Source organism: Pan troglodytes, chromosome X (genome assembly GCF_028858775.2).
Source record: "Pan troglodytes isolate AG18354 chromosome X, NHGRI_mPanTro3-v2.0_pri, whole genome shotgun sequence".
Classification (NCBI taxonomy): Eukaryota; Metazoa; Chordata; class Mammalia; order Primates; family Hominidae; genus Pan; species Pan troglodytes.
The window spans coordinates 61100532-61127621 of NC_072421.2; the positions used below are offsets into that span (position 1 = coordinate 61100532).

General features: G+C 38.3%; 1 protein-coding gene across 27 annotated transcripts in view; it reads right to left on the reverse strand.

The window, feature by feature from the left end:
* The window catches only part of SPIN4 (spindlin family member 4), a 342780-nt gene that overhangs the window by 178464 nt on the left and 137226 nt on the right, over window positions 1-27090 (reverse strand). For 26 of the 27 annotated variants that reach the window (XR_010154943.1, XR_010154945.1, XR_010154946.1 and 23 more), the window contains one exon: window positions 1108-1230. The gene's annotated coding sequence lies outside the window, so the exon portion shown is untranslated. Of the gene's footprint in view, window positions 1-1107; window positions 1231-19349; window positions 26375-27090 lie in introns of those variants that run through there. The other variant, XR_010154957.1, reaches the window with a different exon arrangement.

The window sequence follows — 27090 nt, forward strand, 5'->3', positions numbered from 1 at the left end:
TTTCATGGTATTCAATTAATTTTTGTACTACTTGGGTTGGCAGTTTTATAAACCAGTCTTTTTATCCAAGTTCCAGGAATTCTTACCCAGTCCAAATGATATGATTCTAAAGTTATCAGAAACATGTATTCAAGAGTGCTTTTCAGGGTCCCTTCCATCCTTTCATAAACCTCCTAAAACACACCATATTCTAGGGTTCTGTATGCTTGTGATGTTTTCAGAAACTGCATCAGCATTAAGCAATGAACTGTGAAAATGACTTTAAATAATTATAGTTAAAGACACAAATGACAAGGAAATTTGGTTATTTCTGTGGCCTACAATAACAACATAATAACCATAATCATGATTGATAGCATATACTCAAACATATTACAATTTGATGAATGTAATATAATTTTACAACATATATTAATAACATTTACTGAAATATAACCTTCAAAACGTTAAACATTATTTCTTATTTTGACAATGCTTCTCTTGTAAGTTAGCATGTCAAATAATTCTGTTTACTTCTCTTTTTGATGCTTCATGGGCCCTCTGCAGCATCCCACAGTTAGAGGTTAAAAAGTACTTAATTTTGAAGCTGAAATTTGATTTTGGGAAGCCTGTCAACTATGTTAAAGATTTAAAGCACTTAATATTGTAGAATAGGATTCCAGGTCACCATAAGTTATTTATCTAGCCAGAATGATAATTTGAAAATTTCGAAAAGGCAAAAACCTTTATTCATTAATAGAGGGAAGACTTAGCTTTCCAAACAATCTTTTGTTGTATCTGTCTTTTTTTTTCCTGTAGTTTATTCAAAGTTGAACAAAAATCATTCATTATTCTTTAATATTACATGAAAATCTTGTTCAAGAATGAAAGCCAAATTTTATCCTTGCATTATTGCCATTTACTACTGGTTTTCTTCTGACCCAGTCAGATGTAAGAGGCCTCTAACTGGATCCAAGCCACTTAATTACCAGATCTAATTTGATTCTGGACCCAGTTCAGTTTTTGGCATGACTTCCAAACGCAGTTTGGATTAGAAATGGGCTCATATAAACTTGGAGAGCTCAAAACACAAATATGCGGAGCTTCTGAATCTGAGAGAGAACTTACCATGATGACCAGCTGCTCCAAGAGAACAATGGACATAATCGGCCTGGTGGGTACCTTGCTTGGTCACTCAGCACTCCTGGGTGTCATTATAAGCTCTACTTTGGATCCCACTTCTGACATCATCTGTTAAAACAGAAACAAACAAACGAACAAAAACTTCAGCTGAATTAAATGTAAAAGAGTTTAATTGAGCAATGAATGATTTGTGAATCAGGCAGCCTCCTGAGCCAGAGTAGGTTAAGAGACTGCAGCACAGCTCCATGGTAAAAGAAGATTTATGGAGAGATAAAGAATCATGATGTATAGAAAATGGAAGTGAGGTACAGAAACAGCTGGATTGGTTATAGCTAGGCTTTTGCCTTATTTGAACAAATTTCAAACTTCTGGCCACGTTTGACTGATCAAAACTTGATGATTGACACAAGAGTAGGCTACAGCTTGCTTACACTTACATGTAGGCTATAGTTCATGATATACAGAGAAACATTTAGCCCAAACTTAAAATATGTAAGGAGGCAGCTTTAGGCAAAACATAATCTAACAGGCCTCACATTTTTGCTTGGTATTGTCCTAGTAGAAGCTCTCTGTTGGGGCTTCACACTGTGAAAAGTGTCCCTGGGCCCACATGCTTTTTATACATTCTTTTTAATCTCAGGGGAGAACACCAAGCCTCTGATAGATGCAGGAGGCATATAAGGGGAAGTGTCCCCAGAGAATCTCTGACCTCCCTGCACACTGGGAGAATGGGGTGGAGCTATGGGAAGTTTGTGCTGTGTGCAGTGTGGGGAGGATCCTGGCCTCTTCAGTTCCTGTGTGTTGCCTAGAATTAATCTGCAAGGTAGAGGGCCTGTTAGCAGGAGTCCCTCTTGCTTTACTGGGAGTTTTTTTTTCCTTCTTTTCCTTTTTTGCCCAATAAATTCTGTCACCCTCACCCTTCAATGTGTCTGCATTCCTAATTCTTCCTGGTGATGTGTCAAGAACCCAGTTTTAGCTGAACTAAAGAGCAAAGTTCTACATCCCCGCCACACCTTCATAGCTCTTGTATTCTTCTATCCAGCAGAATTAACACCACATATACATGAATGCTGCCAAGACTTAGACCTTGCATCCTTTGGAGAAATGACCCAAGTTGTTCCTGGAGTCATGTAAGTGAGGACTAAGCTCTGATTTTTTTTTTTTAATCTTGCCCAAACTCCTTTCTAAGGGGTCTGGGGAGTCATGCCCTACAAACCATAAATTCTCATCAGATGGGTTTTATTTAACCCTGTATATCATGATTTACTTTCCAATCTACCTCTGGCATACAAGAGAAAAAAATCAATATGTTTTATCCCCAAATATATTTTCTTGCCATACCTTGGAATTTCCCTGCAAAGTCTCTTGTGGGAAAAATTTACATTCTATGGAGAATCCCCTTCCCCTTTATTTTCCTTCCTTCCTTCCTTTCCAGATCCAGGAGATAATCAACTAAGAGCCAGGCACCCCTTCAAGTCCGAAAAGAAACATTTTACAACCTGCTCTCTCTGAAGTCTGCTATCTGACAGCTTCCTCTGCACAGTAAAACTTGGTCTCCACAATTCTTTATCCTAACCTGAACATTTCCTTTCATCCCAGGTCTTCGGATAAACTCAACCAACTGTCAACCAGAAAATGTTTTAATTTACCTGTACCCTGGAAGCCCCCGCTTTGAGTTGTCCCACCTTTCTGAACCAAACCAATGATGTACTACTTAAATGTATTTGATTGATGTCTCATGCCTCCCTACAATATATAAAACCAAGCTGTACCCCAACCACCATGGACATATGTTCTCAGGGCCTCCTGAGGGCTGTGTCATGGGCCATGGTCACTCATATTTGGCTCATAATAAATTTCTTCAAATATTTTACAGTTTGACTCTTTTGTCAACATAAACCACAGTTGTTCCAGTTAGTGTGGCCAAAATGTGGGGAGCAGAGTTTCAAGGCAGCACAGGGCACTAGCATCTCAATTTGTTCTTGAAACAGTTTTGTCCTACTAGGCCTCTGGGCCTTCGATGGCAGACGCAACCTCAAAGATTTCTGAAATGACTCCAGGGCCTTTCCTTCATTGTTTTGAGCACTAACACTTAGGTTCCTTTTATCTTTGTTAATCTCTTTAGCACGTAGTTGCACTGTCACAACCTTGGATTGCTCTCCTGAAAATTCTTTTTCATTTTCTACCACATGTCCAGGCTTGGAATACTCCAAATCCTTATAAATTATAACTTTAGGTCATGCCTTTGCTCCCAAATCTTAAACTATTTGAAGTTAAAAGTAAAAAAGCAGCTGTCTGAATGCTTTTCTGCTTAGAAATTTGTTCTGCCAAATATTCATCACTCTTAAATTGGCCTTCCACCAAGTCCTAGGCCATGGATAATGCAGCCAAGTTCTTTGGTAAGGTATAATAAGTGTGACTTTTGCTTCAGTTTCCAATAATTTTCTCCTTATTTCCATTTGAGTCCTTGTCAAAATGGCTTTCACTGTCTATACTCCTAACAGCATTTTGGTTACAATCACTTAATAATTATCTAAGAAGTCCCAGCTCATCTTCTAGGCCCCTTTCAGAATCTCCATTAGTGCTCTATTCACTGCAATATAGGCTTTTTCCACCCTGTTCTTCCAAATTCATTCAGCCACTACATGTCACTCAGTCCAAAGCCACTTCCATATTTCCAGATGTCTGCGTAGGTATACTTCACTCCTCAGTACTAACTTTCGTAGTCCACTTTGTGTTGCTGTCACAGAGTAGTTAGGGTGGCATATTTTATAAGAAAAAAAGGTTTATTTGGTTCACAATTCTGGTAGCTGAAAAGTCCAAGATTGTGCAGCTGCATCTTGGTCAGGGCCTCAGACTGCTTTCCCTCATGACAGAAAACGGAACAGGAGATGTATGCAAAGGGATCACATGGTGAAAGAGCAAAGAATAGAATTAGGGAGCCGTATTCTTTTAAACAACCCATTGTTTTGGGAATTAAACCATTTCTGAGAGAGGGAGAACTTAACCCCACAGAAGGATATGGATCTATTCATGAGGAATCTGCCTCCATGACCCAAACTCCTCTCACTAGGTCTCACTTCCCAACACTGCCATACTGGTGATCGAAATCCAGAATAATTTTTGGTGAGGGGAAACCATATCTAAAACATATCAATTCCTAAGTAAGTTTTTTTTTTTTCTTTTCCAGTTGAGAATGGAATTGCTCTGGTAGCCTTTTTTGGATTCTTTATTGTTAATGTAAAGAAATGCCACTGACATTTGTTTAATGATTTTTTTTCTGGAGTTTTTTTCTCTTGTAGTATTTTTATCTTACTTTGTTTTGAGAGCAATCCTGGCTTCCTAGAATGGGTTAGAAAATGTTCCCTCCTCTTCACATTGTTGAAAGAGTTTGAGAAAGATTGATGTTATTTCTTTAAACATCAAATAGAATTGACCAGTAAAGACATCTGGTTCAAGAATTTTCCTTGGTGGAATTTTTTTTTTTTTTTTTTTTTTTTTTTGAGGCAGAGTCTTGCTCTGTGGCCCATCCTGGAGTGCAGTGGCACCATCTCGGCTCACTGCAAGCTCCGCTTCCAGGGTTCATGCCATTCTCCTGTCTCAGCCTCCCAAATAGCTGGGACTACAGGTGCCCACCACCACACCTGGCTAATTTTTTTGTATTTTTAATAGAGACAGGGTTTCACTATGTTAGCCAGGATGGTCTCGATCTCATGACCTCTTGATCCACCCGTCTCAGCCTCCCAAAGTGCTGGGATTACAGGTGTGAGCCACTGCACCTGGTCCCTTGGTGGAGTTTTAAATAAATAATTCAATCTCTGTTGGTTATAGGTCTATTAAGATTTCCTATTTTTTCTAAGTTAGCTAATGTAATTTGTGTGCTTCTAGGAATTTGTCCATTTCATTTAGATTATCCAGTTTATTGGTGCATAATTCTTCATAGTGATACCTTATAATCCTTTTTATTCCTGTAAAATTGGTTGTAAAGTCTCCCCCTTCATTTATGATTCTAGCAGTTTTATTCCTCTCTACATTTTCTTAGTCTCTCTAAAGATCTGTCAATTTTGTTATCTTTTGGAAGAATGAACTTTTGGTTTCACTGATTTTTCTCTATTGCTTTTTCATTCTTAATTTTAATTTCCTCTGCTTTAGTATTTATTATTTCCATCTTACTAGCTTTCAATTTAGTTTGTTTTATTTCTTATTTTCTTAACATGTACATTTGGATTATATATTTGAGATCTTTTTTCTTTTTAAATATGTTTACAGCTAAAAATTTTCTTCTGATACAGTTTTGCTAATGCACCATAATGTAGTAGTCTCTTGTTCTGAGATATCACCTGAAGTTTTTTGTCTCAGGACCGAGAGAGTTAAGGATTGTGGACACAAAGTGTGAGGTTGGAGCAAAAGTTTAATAAGCTAAAGAAAAAAGCTCTCTGCTGCAGAGAGGACCCAGAAGAGGGTTGCCATTTTTACAGTTGAATGCAAAGGCTTTTATAAGAAATCAGTGAGGGCTGGGCATCTCATTTGCATAAGGTGCAAATTTCTGGTAGCTCCAGCCCATCCTCCCAGTGCATATGCAGGCCCTTCGTTTGAGTTACTCCATACTGCTTTTTTACCCTTTCCTGAGCATGTGTTAGGGGACAAAATTTTCCACTGTGGGCATGTCTGACCAAGTCACCTGTGTAGCCTTTCTTATCTGTGCAGCTGTGAACATGTCTTAGACAAGCCTCCCTCTGCAAGTTCTCTCATCTGTGCCTGCAGGCTGTTCTTTTGTTTGAAAGAATTCAACCAAAGACCCACCCTAACTGCCTTCCAAACAGGTTTCTTCCTCTCTCCTCTCTCATTAACACTTTTGCCTCTTTACCTTACATTTGTGGTGTTTTTTTAGTTTTATTCATTTCAAGGTATTTTAAAATTTCCCTTGAAATTTCTTCTTTGGCACATTGCTAGTTTAAAATTGTATTGTTTAATACCCTCATATTTGTGACTTTTCCAGTTTTTCTTCTGCTATTGATTTCTAGTTTCATTACATTGTCATCAGGAAAGATAATTTGCATTTTTTCAATATTTTAAAATATATTAAGACTTTTCATATGGCCTAACATAATTTATCCCAAAGAATGTTTTATGTGCACTTGAGAAAAATATGTTTTCTGTAGTAAAGAGGAGCATTTTCTGTATGTCCTTTAAGTTTAATTGGTTCATAATGTTATTTAAGTCCTGCATTTTCTTGTGGTTCTTCTTTCAGGTTTTTCCATCCATTATTGCAAGTGAGATGTTGGAGAGTCTTACTACTATTTCAGAGCTCTCTACTTTGTCCTTTGATTCTGTCACTTTTTGCTTCATGTATTTTTGGAGCTTTGATGTTTTGTGTATGTATATTTCTATTATTTTACTTTCTTGGTGAATTTGCCCATGTATCAATATATAATGCCCTTATTTGTGTCCTATAACATATGCTAAGATTCTATTTTGTCTGACATTAGTATAATCAGCCCTGCTCTCCTTAGGTAACTATTTGCATGGAATATTGTTGTTCATTCTTTCACTTTTAACCTATGTATGTCCTTAGTACTAAAGTGAGTCTCATGTAGACAACAGATAGCTAGATCGAGTGTTTTTAAAAGTCCATTTATAATCTCTGAAACTTTTAAATATTTAATTGTTACATATTTGTACATGTTTATGGGGCACATGTAATATTTTGGTACACAGATAAAGTGAGCAATGATCAAGTCATGGTACTTAGAATATTACTTCACCTCAACTGTCATTTCTATGTTTTGGAAGCATTTCAAGTTTTTTTCTTACAGCTATTTTAAGATATACAATACATTGCTGTTAATTATAGTTGTGCTAATCTGCTATCAAACATTAAGATTTATTCCACCTATCCAACTGTATTTACCCATTAACCAAACTCTCTACACATCCCCCTCAAACACAGCAATCCCAGCCTCTGGTAATAATCATTTCCTCTAACTCCATGAGGTCAACTTTTGTGGTTCCCACATACGAGTGAGTACATGTGATTTTTTTTTTTTCTCTGCCTGGCTTATTTCACTTCACATAATGACTTCCAATTCAATCCATGTTGCTGCGAATGACAGAATTTTATTCTTTGTTATGTACAAATAGTATTCCATAGTGTATACATAGTATATTTTCTTTATCCATTTATCTGTGAATGGACACAGATTGATTTCTTATCTTTGTTGTTGTACGTAGTGCTACAATAATCATAGAAGTGATAATATCTCTTTGATATACTGGTTTATTTTCCTTTGGAAAACTACCTAGTAGGATTGCTAGATCATATGGTAGCTCTATTTTTACTTGTTTGAGAAATATCCGTACTCTTTACCATATTGGCTGTACTAATTTACATTCCTACCAACAGTGTATAAGAATTCCCTTTTCTTGGGCTGGGTGCAGTGGCTCACGCCTGTAATCCCAGCACTTTGGGAGGCCGAGGTGGGTGGATCACGAGGTCAGGAGAGCGAGACCATCCTGGCTAACACGGTGAAACCCCATCTCTACTAAAAATACCAAAAATTAACCAGGCTTTGTGGCGTGCACCTGTGGTCCCAGCTACTCAGGAGCCTGAGGCAGCAGAATCGCTTGAACCCGGGAGGCGGAGGTTGCAGTGAGCCGAGATTGAGCACTGCATTCCAGCATGGGTGACAGAGTGAGACTCTGCCTCAAAAAGAAAGAAAGAAAAAAAAGAATTCCTCTTTCTCTGCATCTACAGCAGCATCTGTTATTTTTATTTTTATAGTAGCCGTTATAATTGGGATAAGATGATATCTTGTTGTGGTTTTGCTATGCATTTTTCTGTTGATTAGTGATGTTGAGCATTTTTCCAATATCTGACAGATATTTGCATATCTTCTTTTGAGAACTGTCTATTTTTTTGGCCACTTTCTAATGCGTTTATTTGATTTCTTGCTGTTGAGTTGTTTAAGTTCCTTGTGTATTCTGGATATTAGTCCCTTGTCAGATAAATAGATTGCAAATATTTTCTTCCACTTATCGGGTTGTCTGTTCACTCTCTTGATTGTTTTATTAGTTGTACAAAAGCTTTTCAGTTTAGTTCAATTTTCTATTTGTATTTTTTTTGTTGCTGGTGCTTTTGCAGTCTAAGCTATAAAATCTTTGTGTGGATTCATGTTCTAGTATGTTTTCTCTATGTTCTTTTTAGTAGTTTTACAATTATAAGCTTTATGTTTAAGTCTTTAATCCATTTTGAATAGCTTTTTTTTTTATATAATGACAGATGGGGTCTAGTTTCATTCTTCTGCATATGGACATCCAGTTTCTTCAGCACAGTTTATTGAAAAGGGTGTTCTTTCCTTAGTTTTGGTTCTTGGCACCTTCTTCAAAAGTTAGTTAGCTATATATACATAGATGTATTTCTGTGTCATCTATTCTGATCCACTGGTCAATGTGTCTGTTTTTATACCAATACCATGATGTTTGAGTATTATAGCTGTTTTAGGTTGTGCTGCTATAAAGGAGTATCTGAGGCTGGTTAGTTTTTAAAGCAAATAGGTTTATTTAGCACAGAGTTCTGTGGGTTACACACTAAACATGGAGCCAGTATTTGTTTCTGTTAAGGGCCTCAGGCTGCTTCCACTCAAGGCAGAAAGCAAAAAAGAGCCAGTGTGTGGAGATCCAATGATGAGAAAGAAGGAAAGACAGAGTGGGGGGAGTTGCCATGCTCTTTTTAACAAACAGTTCTTGGGAGAACTCTTAAAAAAGCAAGAACATTCTCATTACTGTGAGTATAAAACCAAATCCTGCTACTTGGGAGGCTGAGGCAGGAGAATGGCATGAACCTGGGAGGCGGAGCTTGCAGTGAGCCGAGATCGCGCCACTGCACTCCAACCTGGGAGACACAGCGAGACTCCGTCTCAAAAAAAAAAAAAAAAAAAAAAAAAAAACCAAATCCTTCGTGAGGCATATACCCCCATTATCCAAACACCTTCAATTAGGCATCATCTCCAACATTTGGGATTAATTTTCAACCTGATATATGGATGGATCAAATATCCAAACCATAGAAATAGCCTTGTCATGTATTTGAAGTCAGGAAGTGTGACGTCTTCAGCTTTGTTCCTTTTGCTCAAGATTGCTTTGGCTATTCTAGCTCTTTTTTATTACATATACATTTAAAAATTTTTCTTTCTTTTTCTGTGACAAACGTCATCGGTATTTTGATAAGAATTGCATTGTATCTGAAGACTGCTTTAAGAAATATGGCTATTTAACAATATTACTTATTCTGATCCATGAGGATGGGATGGCGTTCTAATCTTTTGTGTTCTCTTTCATTTTTTAAATCACTGTTCCATAGTTTTTGCTGTAGAGGCATTTTACCTCCTTGAATACAATTATTCCTGTGCACTATAAACAAACAAAAAAGTATTCAAAGCTCCCCATCCAACTGAATGGACCCCTCCTCTCAGCCAGAGTCTTTCTCAGGTAAACCTGAAACACTAGCCATAATATGAATGGGTGGTCAGACATGCCTTATACTTTCCTCTCTTTTTGAATTTAGGCACACCTGACCAGCATTAACATTAAAACAGAGATCTTAAGACTGCCGTAACAGACTCTTTAAGTCTGAAAGGAAACATTTACAATCTATTGTCTCTGAAGCCTGCTACCTGGAGGCTTCATTTGCATAATAAGCTATTTGGACTCCACCACTTCTTAACCAAGACATTACCTTCTATGGATTCTATGTCTTTAGATAAACTCTTTCAACCAATTGCCAATCAGAAAATCTTTGAATACACCTATTACTTGGAAAACCCAACTTTGAGTAGTCCCACATTTGGGGACCAAACCAAAGTATATCTTTATGTATTGATTGATATCTTATGTCTCCATAAAATGTATAAAACCAAGCCGTAGCTTGACCACCTTGGGCACATATTGTCCTGAGACTTTGTCATAAGCATGTCCTTAACCTTAGCAAAATAAATGTCTAAATTGATTCTTGGATACTTTTTATTTTACAGTATGTATTTTGTAGCTATTGAAAATGGTATCTTCTTGATTTCCTTTTTATAGCTAGTTCATTATTGGTGTATTTTTTTATATGGTGATTTTTATTCTGAAACTTTACTAAATTTATTAATCAGATCAAAGTGTTTTTTATGAAATCTTTAGGTTTTTCTAAATATAACATTTTGTCATCTACAGAGAGGGACAGTTTAACCTCATCTTTTACAATTGGGAAGGCTTTTATTTCTCTTGCCTGACTGCTTGGATATAATTGTAGTACTATGTTGAATAGACCTGGTAAAGTGGGCCTCCTTGTTATTTTCAAGTTCTTAGAAAGAAAAAAATATTTCCACTAAGGGAGGAGACCACCCCTCACATTGTCTTATGCCCAATTTCTGCCTCCAAAGGAAGAAAAAAGTAAGAACTAAAAGGCAGAAATGAAATCCACAAGCAGAAAGCCCGGCGCCACACCCTGGGCCTGATGGTTAAAGATCGGCCCCTAACCTAATCAGTTATGTTATCTATAGATTACAGACGTTGTATAGAAAAGCACTGTGAAAATCCCTATCCTGTTTTGTTCCGATCTAATTACCAGTGGCTGCAGCCCCCACTCACGTGCCCCCTGCTTGCTCAATTGATCACAACCCTCTCATGCACACCCCCTTAGAGTTGTGAGCCCTTAAAAGGGACAGGAATTGCTCGCTCGGGGAGCTTGACTCTTGAGACAGGAGTCTTGCCAATGCCACCGGCCGAATAAACCCCTTCCTTCTTTAACTCAGTGTCTGAGGAGTTTTGTCTACGCTCATCCTGCTACATTTCTTGGTTCTGTGACTGGGAAGTGAGGTGAATGGCGGATGGTTGAGGCAGTTCCTTAGGCGGCTTAAGCCTGCCCTGTGGAACATCCCTGCAGGGGACTCTGACCAGCCCGAGTGACACGGATCTTGAGAGCACTCCCGGGCAGGCATTTGCCCTGGTGGGACGCCTCACCAGAGCAGTGTGTGGCAGGCTCCCATGGAGGATAAATGCAGTGGCTGAACACCGGGAAAGAATGAGCACTTAGAGTCCGGACATCTAAAACTTGGTAAGACTAGTCTCTGAAACTTGCCCTCTCTGTTTGAGTGGAAGTGTGGCCTGATCACCCATGGTGTGCCTTTATCAGCACTTTGGTTTTGGTTTTGGTTTTGACTTGGTTTGAATTGCTTGACAGGATTGTGTTGGGAACTAGCCTACTCCATTTGAGTGGAAGCGTGGCCTGATCATCCACAGTGTGCCTGTACCAGCACTTTGGTTTTTGTTTTTGACTTGACTTGGATTGCTTGATACTTTGGTTTTGGTTTTGACCTGGCTTGGATTTCCGGATACTCTGATTTTGATTTTGATTTGGTTCAAACTGCAAAAGTGTGTGTGTGCTCTTTTTACCCGTTCTTTGTTTTGTGGTGTGCGTGTGGTGTGAGCATGGTGTTTTGTCTCGAAGAAGCATAGGTCAGGCACAAATAAGCCCACCCTACTCGGAACTATGCTAAAAAATTTCTAAAAAGAATTTAAGGCAGACTATGGAGTACAATGACACCAGGAAAACTTAAAACTTTGTGTAAGATAGACTGGCCAGCATTAGAAGTAGGTTGGCCATTAGAAGGAAGCCTGGACAGGTCCCTTGTTTCAAAGGTATGGCATCAGGTAACCTATAAGACAAGGAACCCAGACCAGTTCCTGTACATAGACACTTGGTTACAGCTGGTTTTAGACCCCCTTCCCCCAACACACAGTGGTTGAGAGAAGAGCAGCATAAGCAGCTGGCAGAGGAAAGGAAAGACCAGCAGAGAGAGAGAAAGGAAAGAGACAGAGAGGAAAAGAGGCAAAGAGAGAGAGGAAGAGTCAGAGAGGAAGAGACGACAAAGAGGGAGTCAAGGAGAGAGAGAGAGAGAAAGAAAGAGATGGGCAGAGAGAGAGAGGAAGAGACAGAGGCAAAAGGAAAGTCAAAGAGAGAGACAAAGTCAAAGAGAGAAAGAGAGAGATATACAAGTACTTAAGAAAAAAAAGTGTACCCTATTCCTTTAAAAGCCAAGGTAAATTTAAAACCAATAATTGATAATTGAAGGTATTCTCCGTAACCCTGTAACACTCCAATACCACTTTGTCATCAGTGTAAACAAGCACGTATTTCAAAAGCACTGAGTCCTTCCTATCGAAAATCCTTACCCCAATAACCTGCGGATGGCCCAAACGCACTTAATCTGTAGCGGCAATTGCTTTGCTAACAAAAAAGTAAAAAAATAACTTTTAGAGGAAACCTCACTGTGAGCACACCTCACCAGTTCAGAAGTATCCTAAGAAATAAAAAAAAAAAAGGAAAAAAAAAGGGGAGACAGAATTTATATAAAAAGAGTATTATATGGTAAATTCTTGTCCTGAAATAACTGGTTGTTTAAAGACAGAAATATTTGTAATAAGTCAGAAAGTTGAGGCATGTTGAAGAATTGTCTGCGAAAGTCATGAAACAGAAAAATGTTATAAAAAAAGAATTTATGCAAGAAATGTTGTATAATTTAAAAGTAACTAGGCCTCCTGAATGTAAAACTATTGAAAAAGAAAAAAACAGTTTATGTGCAAGGTGTTAAGAAAAGTAAAATATATCTTTGGTAAAAGGGTTATAAGGAAGCATAAGCATGTACATTTTTACCTACATTAAAAAGTTAAAAAATATTGTTTTGAAGGTTTAAGCAAGTTTTAAAATGTTAATTGTAAAGAAAATTCTGTGTGTAAACAGATTAGCTAAAGTTAAAGAAGTATCATCCAGTTTTTCTGTGAACTGGACATTAAAGCAAAAGCATAACAAGTTTTTCTTAAAGCACCAACCTGCTCTTTCACAAAAATTATAAAATGTTAAAAAGAGTCTATGAAATCTTACCTTTTGGTCAAACATTAAAAATTAGATAAATATGTCTACAAGGTTTTATTAAAATTAGGTTTAACATTAATAACACACTACTATAAACATAAAATTTAGCTTATCTTGTATAAAAATCGTACAAGAAGCATCGTTAAATGTAAAATGGTATTTGGCTTTCTTTGGTTTAAAAACTAATAAAAATAGGTGCTAAAGGATATTTCTCAGTAAAAAGGCACTATAAAGTCCACTGCCAAGGTCCCCACAATTAAAACAAAAGGTCAATTTCTTAAAAATTGTACACTTGGTTTATCTTCCACTTTCCTTTATCTCAAAAACTAAAAGTCTTTTAGCACATGTACCACTCCTAGAATTTCCGGTAAACCAGCACCAGCCTGAAGATCACGTTCTCAACAAAGGGTGGAAAGAAGAAAAACTCGAGCCAGCCTGGGAAGGACCCTACCTTGTGCTGCTAACCACCAAGACTGCTGTTCATACAGCAAAAAAAAAAAAAAAAAAAAAGGAAAGAAAAAAAAAAGTGGATGGACTCATCACACCCGAGTCAAGAAAGTGCCACCCCCTCCAGAGTTGTGGGCCATAGTCCCAGGGGAAAACCCTACCAAACTAAAGCTAAGAAAAATTTAACTCTTTTCATCTATTCTATTACTCTTTTTTCTTTCCTCGTTCTATTGCTGACCATCTAGTTATTAACATAACCAAGTCAATTTCATCTGAAACTGTTGCATTTAATGCTTGCCTTGTTATACCTTGTGGGGACTTGCCAAGTCAAAGACAGCTCTCTGCTTCAGAAAAGTACTTCTGTCCCTCCTGACTCTCCTCAGACTGGGCATTAGTAAACTAGGACCATTTAATCCAGGGAGATTTTAATAAAGACCCCAGTGCCAACCAGGAGTCTTACTCCCTGATGTAGAGCTTTCATGCCGTAGTTGGTCCAATGTTCTGTGGACCACTAAAGAGCAAGGATGGACTGCCCAACCGGTTTTTGTAATTTCCTAAAACCATATATTCATTTTACTAGAGGATCATAGAAGTTAAAGACATAAACTTTAGCAATTAAGACAGGATACCAAGATGCAAATGCCTGGTTAAAATGGATCAAATATTCCATCTGCATGCTAAATAAAAGCAATTGCTATGCTTGTGCACATGGCAGGCCAGAGGCCTAGATTGTCCCCTTTCCACTAAGGTGGTCCTCCAGTCGACCAGGTGTGGGCTGTATGGCAGCTCTTTTCCAGGATTCTACAGCCTGGAATAATAAGTCATGCCAAGCTCTCTCTGCTATATCCCAAAGTCCGGCACCCTGCGGGTCAGCCCCCGAGGGCCATCCAGCTTCCGTCTCCCAACACTAAGTTCACTTCGTGTCTCTCATGACAGGGAGGAAACTTAGCGTTCCTTGGAGATCTGAAAAGATGCAGTGAGCTTAAGAATTTTCAAGAGCTTATCAATCAGTCAGCCCTTGTTCATCCCCAAGCAGATGTGTGGTGGTATTGTAGTGGACCTTTACTGGGCACTCTGCCAAATAACTGGAGTGGCACTTATACTTTAGTCCAATTGGCTATCCCTTTCACCTTGGAATTTCATCAACCAGAAGGAAAAGAAATAAGACATCATAAAGCCAGAGAAGCTCCTTATGTGTCTTTCGACTCTCATGTCTATTTAGACGCAATTGGAGTCCCATGAGGAAGACCAGATCAATTTAAAGCTTGAAATCAAATAGCTGCAGGATTTGAGTCAATATTTTGGTAGGTGACAGTTAATAAAAATGTAGATTAGATAAACTGCATCTATTACAACCAACAACAATGAGCTTTTCATGAGTTAAAGGAAAAACTCATGTCGGCCCCAACCCTGAGACTACCTGACCTGAAAAAACTCTTTACACTCTATGTGTCAGAAAGAGAAAAATGGCAGTTGGAGTTTTAACCCAGACTGTGGGGCCCTGGCCAAGGCCAGTGGCCTATCTCTCAAAAAACTATACAGGGTTTCCAAAGGCTGGCCCTCAGGTCTAAGTGCCCTAGCAGCAATGGCCCTGTTAGCACAAGAAGCAGATAAACTAACCCTTAGGCAAAACCTGAATATAAAGGCCCCCCATGCTGTGGTAACTTTAACGACTACCAAAAGACATCATTAGTTAACAAATGCTAGATTAACCAAGTACCAAAGCTTGCTATGTGAAAATCCCCGCATAACCATTGAAGTTTGCAACACCTTAAACCCCACCACCTTGCTCCCGGTACCAGAGAGCCCAGTTGAACATAACTGTGTAGAGGTGTTGGACTTGGTTTATTCTAGTAGGCTCAACCTCCGATACCATCCTTAAACATCAGTAGACTGTCAGCGGTACGTGGACAGGAGCAGCTTTGTCAACCCCTGCAAGGTGACTCTGAAGAAGACGACAAGCCCTGCTCCAGTCACACTCGGAAGCTAACTGGTCCACGCATGGCTGAAGCATGAGAAAACTCATTGCAGGACTCATTTTCCTTAAAATTTGGACTTTTACAGTAAGGACTTCAACTGACCTTCCTCAGACTGAGGACTGTTCCCACTGTATACATCAAGTCACTGAGGTAGGACAAAAGGTTGCTATGGTCCTACTATTTTATGGTTATTATAAGTGTACTGGAACTCTAAAAAGAACTTCTTTGTATAATGTTATTCTATACAAGGTATGTAGCCCAGGAAATGACCAACCTGATGTGTGTTATGACCCATCTGAGCCTCCTATGACCACAGTTTTTAAAATAAGATTAAGGACTGAGGACTGCTGGGGGCTCATAAAGGATACGAGTAAAGTGCTAGCCAAAACAGAAGAAAAAGGGGCGCCCAAACAAGTCACCTTAAAATTTGATGCCTGTGCTGTCATTAGCAGTAATAAGTTAGGAATAAGGTATGCTTCTCTGAATTAGAAAAGAGGCTATGTAGCAGAAAATAAGTACATCTGTCATAAATCAGGACTGTGTGGAAATAAATGTAAATACTGGTCTCGTGTCATTTAGGCCACTTGAATTAAAAAAAAAAAAAGAAAAGGATCCAGTCCACCTTTAGAAAGGAAAAAATGGCCCTTCCTGTACTAAAGGACAATGTAACCCCTTAGAGCTAGTAATAACCAATCCCCTTGATCCTCACTGGAAAAAAGATGAGCGTGTGACCTTAGGAATCGATGGGGCCAGAGTGGATCCTCGAGTAACTATCTTGGTTCAAGGAGAAGTTTACAAACGCTTTCCTGAGCCAGTGTTTCAAACTTTCTATGATGAACTAAATGTGCCAGTACCAGAAATTCCAGGAAAAACAAGAAATTTGTTTTTGCAATTAGCCGAGCATGTAGCCCAGTCTCTCAATGTCACTTCATGTTATGTATGTGGAGAAACTGTAATAGGAGATCAGTGGCCATGGGAAGCCCGATAATTAGTACCTACAGACCCAGTTCCTGATGAATTCCCGGATCAAAAGAATCACCCTGATAACTTCTGGGTCCCAAAAGCCTCAATTATTGGACAATATTGCATAGCTAGAGAAGCAAAAGAATTCACTCACCCCATAGGATGACTTAATTGTCTGAGACAGAAACTGTATAATGGTACCACAAAATCAGTCACTTGGTGGGGTTCAAATCACACAGAGATAAATCAATTTAGTGAATTCCCAAAGTTGCAAACCGTGTGGACCCACCCAGAGTCCCACCGGGACTGGACAGCCCCCACTGGATTATACTGGATATGTAGGCATAGAGCTTATGCCAAATTACCTGACAAGTAGGCAGGTAGTTGTGTTATTGGCATTATTAAACCATCTTTCTTCCTACTGCCCATAGAAACAGGCAAACTCCTGGGCTTCCCTGTCTATGCTTCCTGCAAAAATAGAAGCATAGCTATAGGAAATTGAAAAAAATGATAAATGGCCCTCTGAGAGAATCATACAATATTATCGGCCTGCTACTTAGGCACAAGATGGCTCGTGGGGATACCAGACCCCCATTTACATGATCAACTGAATCATATGGTTACAAGCTGTCTTAAAAATAATCACTAATAAAACCCGCAGAGCCTTGACTATTCTGGCCCGGCAAGAAGCTGAAATGAAAAATGGTATCTATCAAAATAGATTAGCTCTCGACTGCTTGCCAGCAGCTGAAGGAGAAGTCTGTAGGAAATTTAACCTTACTAATTGCTGCCTACACTTAGATAATCAAGGGCAAGTAGTTGAAGACATAGTTAGAGATATGACAAAACTGGCACATGTGCCTGTGCACATGGTTCCCAGCACTAGGAGGATTTAAAACTCTTATAATACGAGTTATAATAGTAACAGGAACCTGCTTACTGCTCCCTTGTTTGCTACCTGTACTTCTTCAAATGATAAAAAGCTTCATCGCTACATTAGTTCACCAAAATGCTTCAGCACAAGTGATGTGATGAATCACTATCAATCTGTCTTGCAAGAAGACATGGGTAGTAAAAATGAAAGTGAGAACTCCCATTATTAAGTGAGAGTCCCAAAGGTGGGGGAATAAGAGAGGAGACCACCCCTCATATTGTCTTATGCCCAATTTCTGCCTCCAAAGAAAGAAAAAAGTAAGAACTAAAAGGCAGAAATGAAATCCACAGGCAGAAAGCCTGGCGCCACACCCTGGGCCTGGTAGTTAAAGATAGACCCCTGACCTAATCGGTTATGTTATCTATAGATTACAGACACTGTATAGAAAAGCACTGTGAAAATCCCTATCCTGTTTTGTTCCGATCTAATTACCAGTGCATGCAGCCCCCAGTCACATACTCGCTGCTTCCTCAATCGATTATGACTCTCATGCGCACCCCCTTAGAGTCGTGAGCCCTTAAAAGGGACAGGAATTGCTCACTCAAGCTCGGCTCTTTAGAGAGGAGTCTTGCTGATGCCCCCGGCCGAATAAACCCCTTCCTTTTTTAACTCAGTGTCTGAGGAGTTTTGTCTGTGGCTCATCCTGCTACACCACTTTTCCCCATTCAGTGTGATGTTAGCTGTACATTTGCCATATATGGCCATTATTATGTCACAATATGTTCCTTCTATACCGAGTTTGTTGAGAGTTTTTATCATGAAAGGATGGTTAATTCATTCAAATATTTTTTGTACCGATTGAGATGATTATGTTTTTTGTCATTCATTCTGTTGAGGTAATTTACCACATTTATTGATTTGTATGATAAACCATCCTTGCCCACCTGGAATAAATTTTATTTGATCATGACGTGTTATCTTTCTAATGTGCTGTTCAATTCCCTTTGCTTGTATTTTGTTGAGGATTTTTTTTCTATATTTATCAGAGCTATTGGTCTATAATTTTTTTGTTTATATCTAGTTTTAGTATAAAAGTAATTCAGGCATCATATAATCAGTTATGGAGAAATTGCTAATATTTAACTTTTTTTTTTTTTTTTGAGACAGAGTCTTGCTCTATCCCGAGGCAGGAGTGCAGTGGCGTGATCTCTGCTCACTGCAAGCTCTGCCTCCCAGGTTCATGCCATTCTCCTGCCTCAGCCTCCCTAGTAGCTGGGACTACAAGCGTCCGCCACCACACCTAGCTAATTTTTTGTATTTTCAGTAGAGATGGGGTTTCACCGTATTAGCCAGGATGGTCTTGATCTCCTGACCTGGTGATCTGCCTGCCTTGGCCTCCCAAAGTGCTGGGATTTCAGGCATGAGCCACCAAGCCTGGCCAATATTTAACATTTTTTAATAATTTGAGGAAAATTGGTAAAATTGGTGGTTTTTTTTTGTTTTTTGTTTTTTGATGGAGTGTCCCTCTTGTGCTCTTGTTGCCCAGGCTGGAGTGCAGTGGCATGATCTCGGCTCACTGTAACCTCCGCCTCCCGGGTTCAAGTGAGCCTCCTGAGTAGCTGGGAATACAGGTGCCCGCCACCACACCAGGCTAATTTTTGTACTTTTTTTTTTTTTCAGTAGAGACCAGGTTTTGCCACGTTGGCCAGGATGATCTTGAACTCCTGACCTCAGGTGATCTGCTCGCCTCGGCCTCTCAAAGTGTTGGTTTTACAGGCATGGGCCACCATGCCTCGCCATTTATTTTTTATGAGTGTGGTAGAATTTGGCATCAAAGCCATACAGTCCAGGGCTTTTCTTTGTTGAAAGTCTTTCTAATACTGATTCAAACTTGTGACTCACTATTTGTCTGTTCACATTTTCTATTTTTTCCTCACTCAGTCTTGTGGATTGTATCTCTCCAGGAATTTATACATTTTCTGTTTTTCAGTTTGTTATTATATAGTTGTTCACAATAGTCTCCAATGTTGATGAAAAGAGTCAAACTCTGTAAAATATTTAAACAGATTTATTCTGTTTCAAATGGACCATGATACAGCCTTTAGGAGCTCCTGAGAACGTGTGCCTAAGGCAGTTGGGGTGCAGCTTGATTTTACACGTTAGGAAGACATGAAACGTCAATCAAATACATTTAAGAAGTACATTGGTTAGGTCCAGAAAGGCAGGACAACTAAAAGTGGGGACTTCCATGTTATAGGTGGATTTAAACTTTTTCTAATTAGCCATTTCTATCAATAGAAAGGAATGTCTGGGTTGCAATAAGACATTGTAGAGACCAAAGGTTTAGCGTGCAGATAAAGCCTTTGGCTAGCAGGCTTCGGAGAGAATAGATTGTAAATGTTACTTATCGGACAAGATCTGTGTTGATGTTAATGCTGGAGAGGTATAATGAGGCATGTCTGACCCCCACTTCCTGTCATGGCCTGAACCAGTGTTTCAGGGTAGAGTGCCCTTGACAAGGAAGAAGACCATTTAGATGGTTGGGAGGGGGAGTTCAGAATTTTATTTTTGGTTTACACGGATGATATTTCGTATGTTGTGACATCAATTGTGATTTCTGGTTTTGTTTGGGTATTTTCTCTTTCTTGGTTGGTGTAGGTAGTGATTTGCCAATTTGATTTTTTATTATTTTTTCCAAAAAAGCAGCTATTCATTTCATTGAATCTTTATATTGTATTTTTAGTCTCTACCTTCAATTAGTCTGCTCTGATTCTATTTCTTTCCTTCTACTAATTTGGTGTTGGGTTTGTTCTTCCTTTTCTAGCTCCTTGAGTTGCACAATTAAATTGTTTATTTGAAATTATTCAACTTTTATGAAGTAGGCATTTCTTGCTATAAGCTTTCCTCTTAGCACTGGTTTTTCTGTATCCCTTAGGTTTGGAATGTTGTATTGGCATTGTTATTTGTTTCAAGCATCTTTTTGATTTCTGTCAGTTTGTTCATTGACCCAATAGTCATTCAGGAGTATAGTGTTTAATTTCCAAACTTCTTGTTGTAATTGATTTCTAGTTTTAATTCATTGTCATCTGTAAAGATACCTTTTATGACTGAATTTAAAAATTTGTTGAGACGTGTTTTTTGGCATAATGTATGCTCTATCTTGGAGAATGTTCCACGTGTCAAAATAAACAGCAGCAGGTGCCGCTGTTGAATAAAATATTCTCTAAATGTCAGTTAGGTCTATTTGGCCTAAAGTGTACTTTGAATGCAAAGCATTTTGTTAATTTTCTGTCTAATATGTCTAATGCTGAGAGTGGGGTGGTGAAGTCTCTAACTACTATTTGAGTCTCTATCTCCACTTAGATATGGTAATATTTGCTTTATGTATCTTGCTGCTCTAGTGTTAGGTGCATATATATATAATTGTTATATACTCTGGCAAAATTGTATAAAAACCTTCTTTGTCTCTTTTTACTATTTTGACTTAAAGTCTGCTTTATTTAACATGAAGATAGCTACTACTGCTTCCTTTTGGTTTCCATTTGTGTGGAATTTATTTTTCAATTCCTATACTTTCAGTCTATATGTGTTTTTACAGGTGAAGTGAGTTTCCTATAGGTACCATAGGTACCATAAAGTTGGATTATATATATATATATGTGTATATATATGTATATATGTATATATATGTATGTATATATATGTATATGTATATATATTCAGCCAATATATATCTTTAAATTAAAATTAAATCAATGTAAATTCAAGGTTATTATTGATATAGCAGGACTTATTCTTGTCATTTTGTTAATTGTTTTCTGGTTGTTTTGAATATTCTTTTTCTCTTAATTTCTCTCTTGTTGTTTATGATTTTGGTTTGGTGGTTTTTGGTAAGTGGTAACATTTGAGTCCTTCCTCTTTATTTGTGTGTGCTCTACCAGTGTGTTGTATACTTCAGTGTGTTTTCATGATGATAGATATCCTTTTGCTGCCATGTGTGGGATTTCATTAAGCATTTCATGTAGGGCCAGTGTAGTGGTAATGAATTCCCTTAATTTTTGCTTGTCTTGGAAGTAATTTATTTCTTCTGAATTTATGAAGGCTTACTTTGATGAGCATACTATTCTTGAATAGCAGGTTTTTTTTTTTTCTTTTTCTTTCAGCAGTTTAAATATGTCATCTCATTTGCTCTTGACCTGCATGGGTTTCTCCTGAAAAATTCACAGTGTGTCTGACGAGGATTCCTTTATATGTGAGTAGATGCATTTATCTTGCTGTTTTTAGAAATCTCTGTCTTTGACTTTTGACAATTTGACTTGGAAAAAAACTTTTTGAGGTGTATCTATTTGGGGATCTCTGAGCTTCCTATATATGGCTGTATAAATCTCTTTCTAGACTTCAAAAGTTTTTAGGTATTATTTTGTTAAACAGACTTTCTATGCCTTTGCCTTTCTCTTCACCTGTGGAACACTCAAAATTTGGATATTTGATTACTTTATGGTGCCCCATATGTCAAATATGCTTTATTTATTTTTTATTTTTTATTCAGTTTTTTTTGGCGTGTAATTTCAAAAGATCTGTCTTCAGGTTCTATAATTCATTCTTCTGGTTGATTTAGTCTAATTTTGAAGCCATCAAATGTATATTTTGCATTTATTGAATTCTTTAATTCCAGAATTTCTGTTTGCTTATTTTTAAATTTATAATATTTATCCCTTTGTTGAATTTCTCATTCATATCTTGAATTTATTTTCAATTTTTTGTGGTGTTAATATGTCTTCTCTTGTATCTCACTGAGCTTTTAAATATCATTTTGAATTATTTTGACATTTCATACATTTCTTTTTTTATTGAAGCTTGTTATTTGAGAATTATTTAATTCTCTCGAAAGTGTCATGAGTTTGAATTTTTATTAGAGTTGAATCATTTCACATTTAGAGAAGTGTTAATTTGCTATTTGCTTCTTGTATGTCTTATGCTTTTTGCTTAATTTTCTATTGCAGCCTCCTTTCGTGTTAATAAAATTTTGTAGTGATGTCTTTATTCCTTTTTAATTTTTTAATAAATATTCTGTCTATATATTTATGTTTACCATAGGGATTACATATAATATCTTCATGTTATAAGAATCCTCTTAAATTAATATAAACTAATTACATACAAAAGCTCTTCTCTTTTACAGCCCCTTATCCTTCGCAGTTTATGTTTTTGATGTCACAAATTACATCCTTATGTATAGTGTACCTATCAATGCATTAATAATTTTTTGCATGTTTCTTTTAAATCTCTACCAAAAAAGTGGGGTCCAACCCAAAATTACAATACTACATTGATGGATGGATATTAGTTATATATCCGATTCATATGTATATATAAAAATAGACTTTATGGATATTATATATATATTATATATATGTTTATATATGCACATTTGCCCATGTATTTACCTTTACAAAAGCTATATCCTCATATATCTTTTAGTTACTGTCTAGCATCTTTTAATTAGAACCTGAAGAATTCTGTTTAGCATTTCTTGTAGGGCACCTCTAGTGGTCATATGCTTTCTTGGTTTTGTTTGTTTGAAAATGTCTCATGTCTTTCTCATTTTATATTTCTTTCTCCAATTTTATTCATCAGTGTTTTATAATTTTGAGTACACAAATATTTCACAGCTTTGGTAAAATTTATTCCTATTTTATTTTTATGCTAATGTAAATGGTATTGTATTCTTTCTTTTCTTTTTCTTTTTCTTTTTTTCCCTTGAGATTGAGTTTTACTCTTGTTGCCCAGGCTGGAGTTCAATGGCGTGATCTTGGCTCACCACAACCTCCGCCTCCCAGGTTGGAGTTCAATGGCGTGATCTTGGCTCACCACAACCTCCGCCTCCCAGGTTGGAGTTCAATGGCGTGATCTTGGCTCACCACAACCTCCGCCTCCCAGGTTCAAGTGATTCTCCTGCCTCAGACTCCCAAGTATCTGGGATTAGAGGCATGCACCACCATGCCCAGCTAATTTTGTATTTTTGGTAGAGACGGGGTTTCTCCATGTTGATTAGGCTGGTCTTGAACTCCCGACCTCAGATGACCCGCCCACCTTGGCCTCTCAAAATGCTGGGATTACAGGTGTGAGCCACTGTGCCTGGCCTGGAATTGTATTCTTAATTTCCTTTTCACATTCTTAATCATCACTGTATAAAAATGCTACAGGCCAAGTGCAGTGGCTCACGCCTGTAGTCCCAGCACTTTGGGAGGCAGAGGTGGGCAGATCATGAGGTCAAGAGATCGAGATCATCCTGGCCAACATGGTGAAACCCCATCTCTACTAAACATACAAAAATTAGCTGGGCGTGGTGGTGTGTGCCTATAGTTCCAGCTACTCAGGAGGCTGAGGCAGAAGAATCCCTTGAAACCGGGAGGCAGAGGTTGCAGTGAGCCAAGATTGCGCCACTGCACTCCAGCCTGGTGACAGAGCGAGACTCCCGTCTCAAAAAACAAACAAACAAAAAAACAAAACAAAACAAAAAACTACAGATTTTGCATGTTGATTTTGTATCCTGTAAATTTACTCAATCTGTTTATTATTTCTAACAGGTTTTTGATGGAGCCTTTAGGATTTTCTCTATATATAATCATGTCATCAGCAAACAAGGAAAATTTAACTTTGTCCTTACCAATTTTGATGCTTTTATTCATTTATTTTGCCTAACTGCTCTGGCTAGTACTTCAAATACTATTGTAAATAGAAGTGGCGTAGAAGTGCTGATTAGACTTCCTTGTCCTGTTCCTGATTTTAAGAAAAACTCAAATTTTCATTATTGAGTATGAGGTTAGCTGTGGGTTGTCATATATGGCCTTTATTGTGTTGAGTTACATTCATTCTGTACCTAATTTGTTGAGAAGTCTTATCATGAAAATATGTAAAATTTTGTCAAAATTCTGTACATGACTGCTAAGTCCATTTGGTCTAAAACAGTTCAGTACAGTGGCTCCTTTTTCATTTTGTGTTTCACTAATCTACCTGTTGTTAAAGTGTGATATTTAACTACCCTACGATTATTGCATTGCAATCTCTCTCTCCCTTCAGATCTAATATTTGCTTTACATATTTATGTGCTGTGAAATCGGTTGCATCTATATTAAAAGTTGTTACATCATCTTGATTTTTATTTATATTGACCTTTTTAAATTTTTAGTTTTTTTACTTAATGCATATTTTGTCTGTTATAAGTAGCTATCACTACTCTCTTTGGTTTCAAAGTCCATGGAATACATTTTTTCATCACTTAACTTTTAGTCTCTGTGTGTCCTTAAAGTTAAACCTCTTGTAAGCAACATAGAGTTGGGTGTTTTATTGTTTAATCCATTCAGGCCATGGGAAAATTTATTTATATTCAAGGTAATTATTGATAGTAAGAACTTACTGCTGCCATTCTATTCTTTTCTGGCTGTTTTGTAGATCCTTTGTTTCCTATTTCCTCTCTTCATGTCTTCCTTTGTGATTTGATGGTTTTCTGTAATATTATGCTTTAATTCATCTTTTTCTTTTGTATGTCTAATATACATTTTTGCTTTGTAGTTACCACGAAGGTAATGTAAAACATCTTATAACAGGGTTGGCTATACTTATATCAGACCTTAATATTGTCACCTGAATGATCCTTGTTGGCAAGACCTGTGGGAGATCTTCAGTATCTGTGAGGGGTGTCAGTAAACTCATCTGTGTCTCTCTGCCCAGTAACTAGGCTCTAGGGCTGGCAATCATGAAGGTTGCAGCCAGTGATGTGTACATGTTTCACTGCAGAAGCTAGTTGTAATCATGAGCGTTCCAGCACAGGCCACCTAGAGGGCTGGGTTCAGAGGTATGAGTTGAGGCTGAGTATGAGTGCACATGTGGCAGTGCTTGATGTCAGCTTGCACATGAATGATTGAACAGGCCATCTGAGGTTCAGCAGTAAGATGAAGTCATGTGTGCATGCATGGGCAGCTTCAGGAATAAGCTGGAAGTGTGCACACGTGTGCAGCTCCAGGAGCCAGCTGTGTGTGTAGGCAGTATTTTGGAGGCAGGAGACAAGAGGCATGGCAAGGTGCTTGTTCAAGTTCAACTGTGGGGCTGGGCTGGCAGTGTGCAACAGCCTAGCTTCAGTGGCCAGCCTTGGGTGTGCAAGATGTTGGGGCTAGAGCCTTCAGCAGGGGCCCTGGGACTATTTGTGGGCACAAGCACAGTAGCTGCACTGGGTCTCTGGGACAAAGCACCTGCAGAGGCAGCAGCTGGGGTGACTCCACAAAGGAAGAGTCATGGTTTAGTCACCTGGAAAATACCAATGGATACAGTAGTGAGTCACCTAGTTGGGCTAACTATGGTGAGAGTAGCTCAGGTGGCTCTAGGGAGGGGAGAGGAGGAAAGAGAAAGAAAAAAAGAGAGAGAACATCATCTGGTCAGGTATCTGGTGACTGTCAATGTTGCTTGATGAGTCCCTGGGCCCTGGTGACTGCAGCAGCAGCAGTTGTGACTCTGGGTGACTCCAGGAAAAGGGAGTGTCTAAGGTACATGGAGATGGTGAAGAAAAAATACTGCAGGGTCTTTGGTGGCAAAAACTACAGAGGGTTTTCTGCTCTTTTGTTGGCAGTTTTCCTCAGTGGTGAAAGCCGCTAGGCTCCTCTGTAGAACAAGTCAATGATGTTAGTAATCAAGAACACGGAGTAGTTGTGGGCGATGATTGCTGCAGGGGCTGCACATCCACCAGGAGGGTTGTTGAGGTCCTCAGTGGAGATGTCTGCTAGAATCCTGTGCTGAGCAGACCACTAGGGTTCACTCTGAGACTATTCACATGGCCGATACTGATTGAGCCTGTCCCCCTTCTTTTTCTCTGCCATATCCAGATGTCTCAGCCATAGCATTTCTCCCACTGATCTGTGTGGAGTGAAACTGAAGCTGTCATTATTTGGGCAACATTCCAAAAGCCCGAGGAAGCTGGTTGTACATCCTCCTTTTCTTTTCTGTGCAAGGTGGGCAGGCATGCCAGAGAGTTCCCACTCCATGCTGAGAAGTGCCAGCTTGAGGAATGGGTTAATGCAGCTGAAATGAAATGATTTTTTTAATACTTTTTGTGTGGTTCTTCTCAGTTTTTTTTTTCACTGTATTTCAGAGGCTCTTAAGTGGACCCCTAAGCTCTTCCATTTAGTTTTATTCACAACAAATTGTTGCTCTTTGTGGGAACAGGAAGGCTTGATTGCAGACTCCACCATATACTGATGTAATTATTTTCATAAATTTTTAATTACAAAAAAGATTTAAGAATTTTTTTGAACATAAACTCTGGTATGCCATCTGCAATGGAAATCATATTTAGTCTTTGCCTTTAAGAGGCTTTCGTGTATTCAATGATTGACATAAGTCAATAGGCAATTACAATACAAATGTGAGTATACAGTGCTACGCAAACACATGAAAGGGACATTTATCATATTCCAATGGATAAGAAAAGGCTTACCTTAAGAAGTGACATCTAATCTGTGAGTAAATGGGAAATGAAGGAAAATCGTTTAGGCAGAAAGAGTGCCATGTTTCAACATCCCTAAGACCAAATGTGGTAAGACCAAGGGGATTTCCAGGAATTGAAGTAGTTAAGGATTGTTTTGAGAAGTAAGACTAGATAAGTACCTCTTAATCAGATAGTGAAAGGCCTTGGCTAGAATTTTAGAATTTGGAATTATTCTGACGCTGATGGGAGCTCATTGATAGGTTTTAAACAATTAGACACAAATATTTATTGAGTGCATACAATATATAAG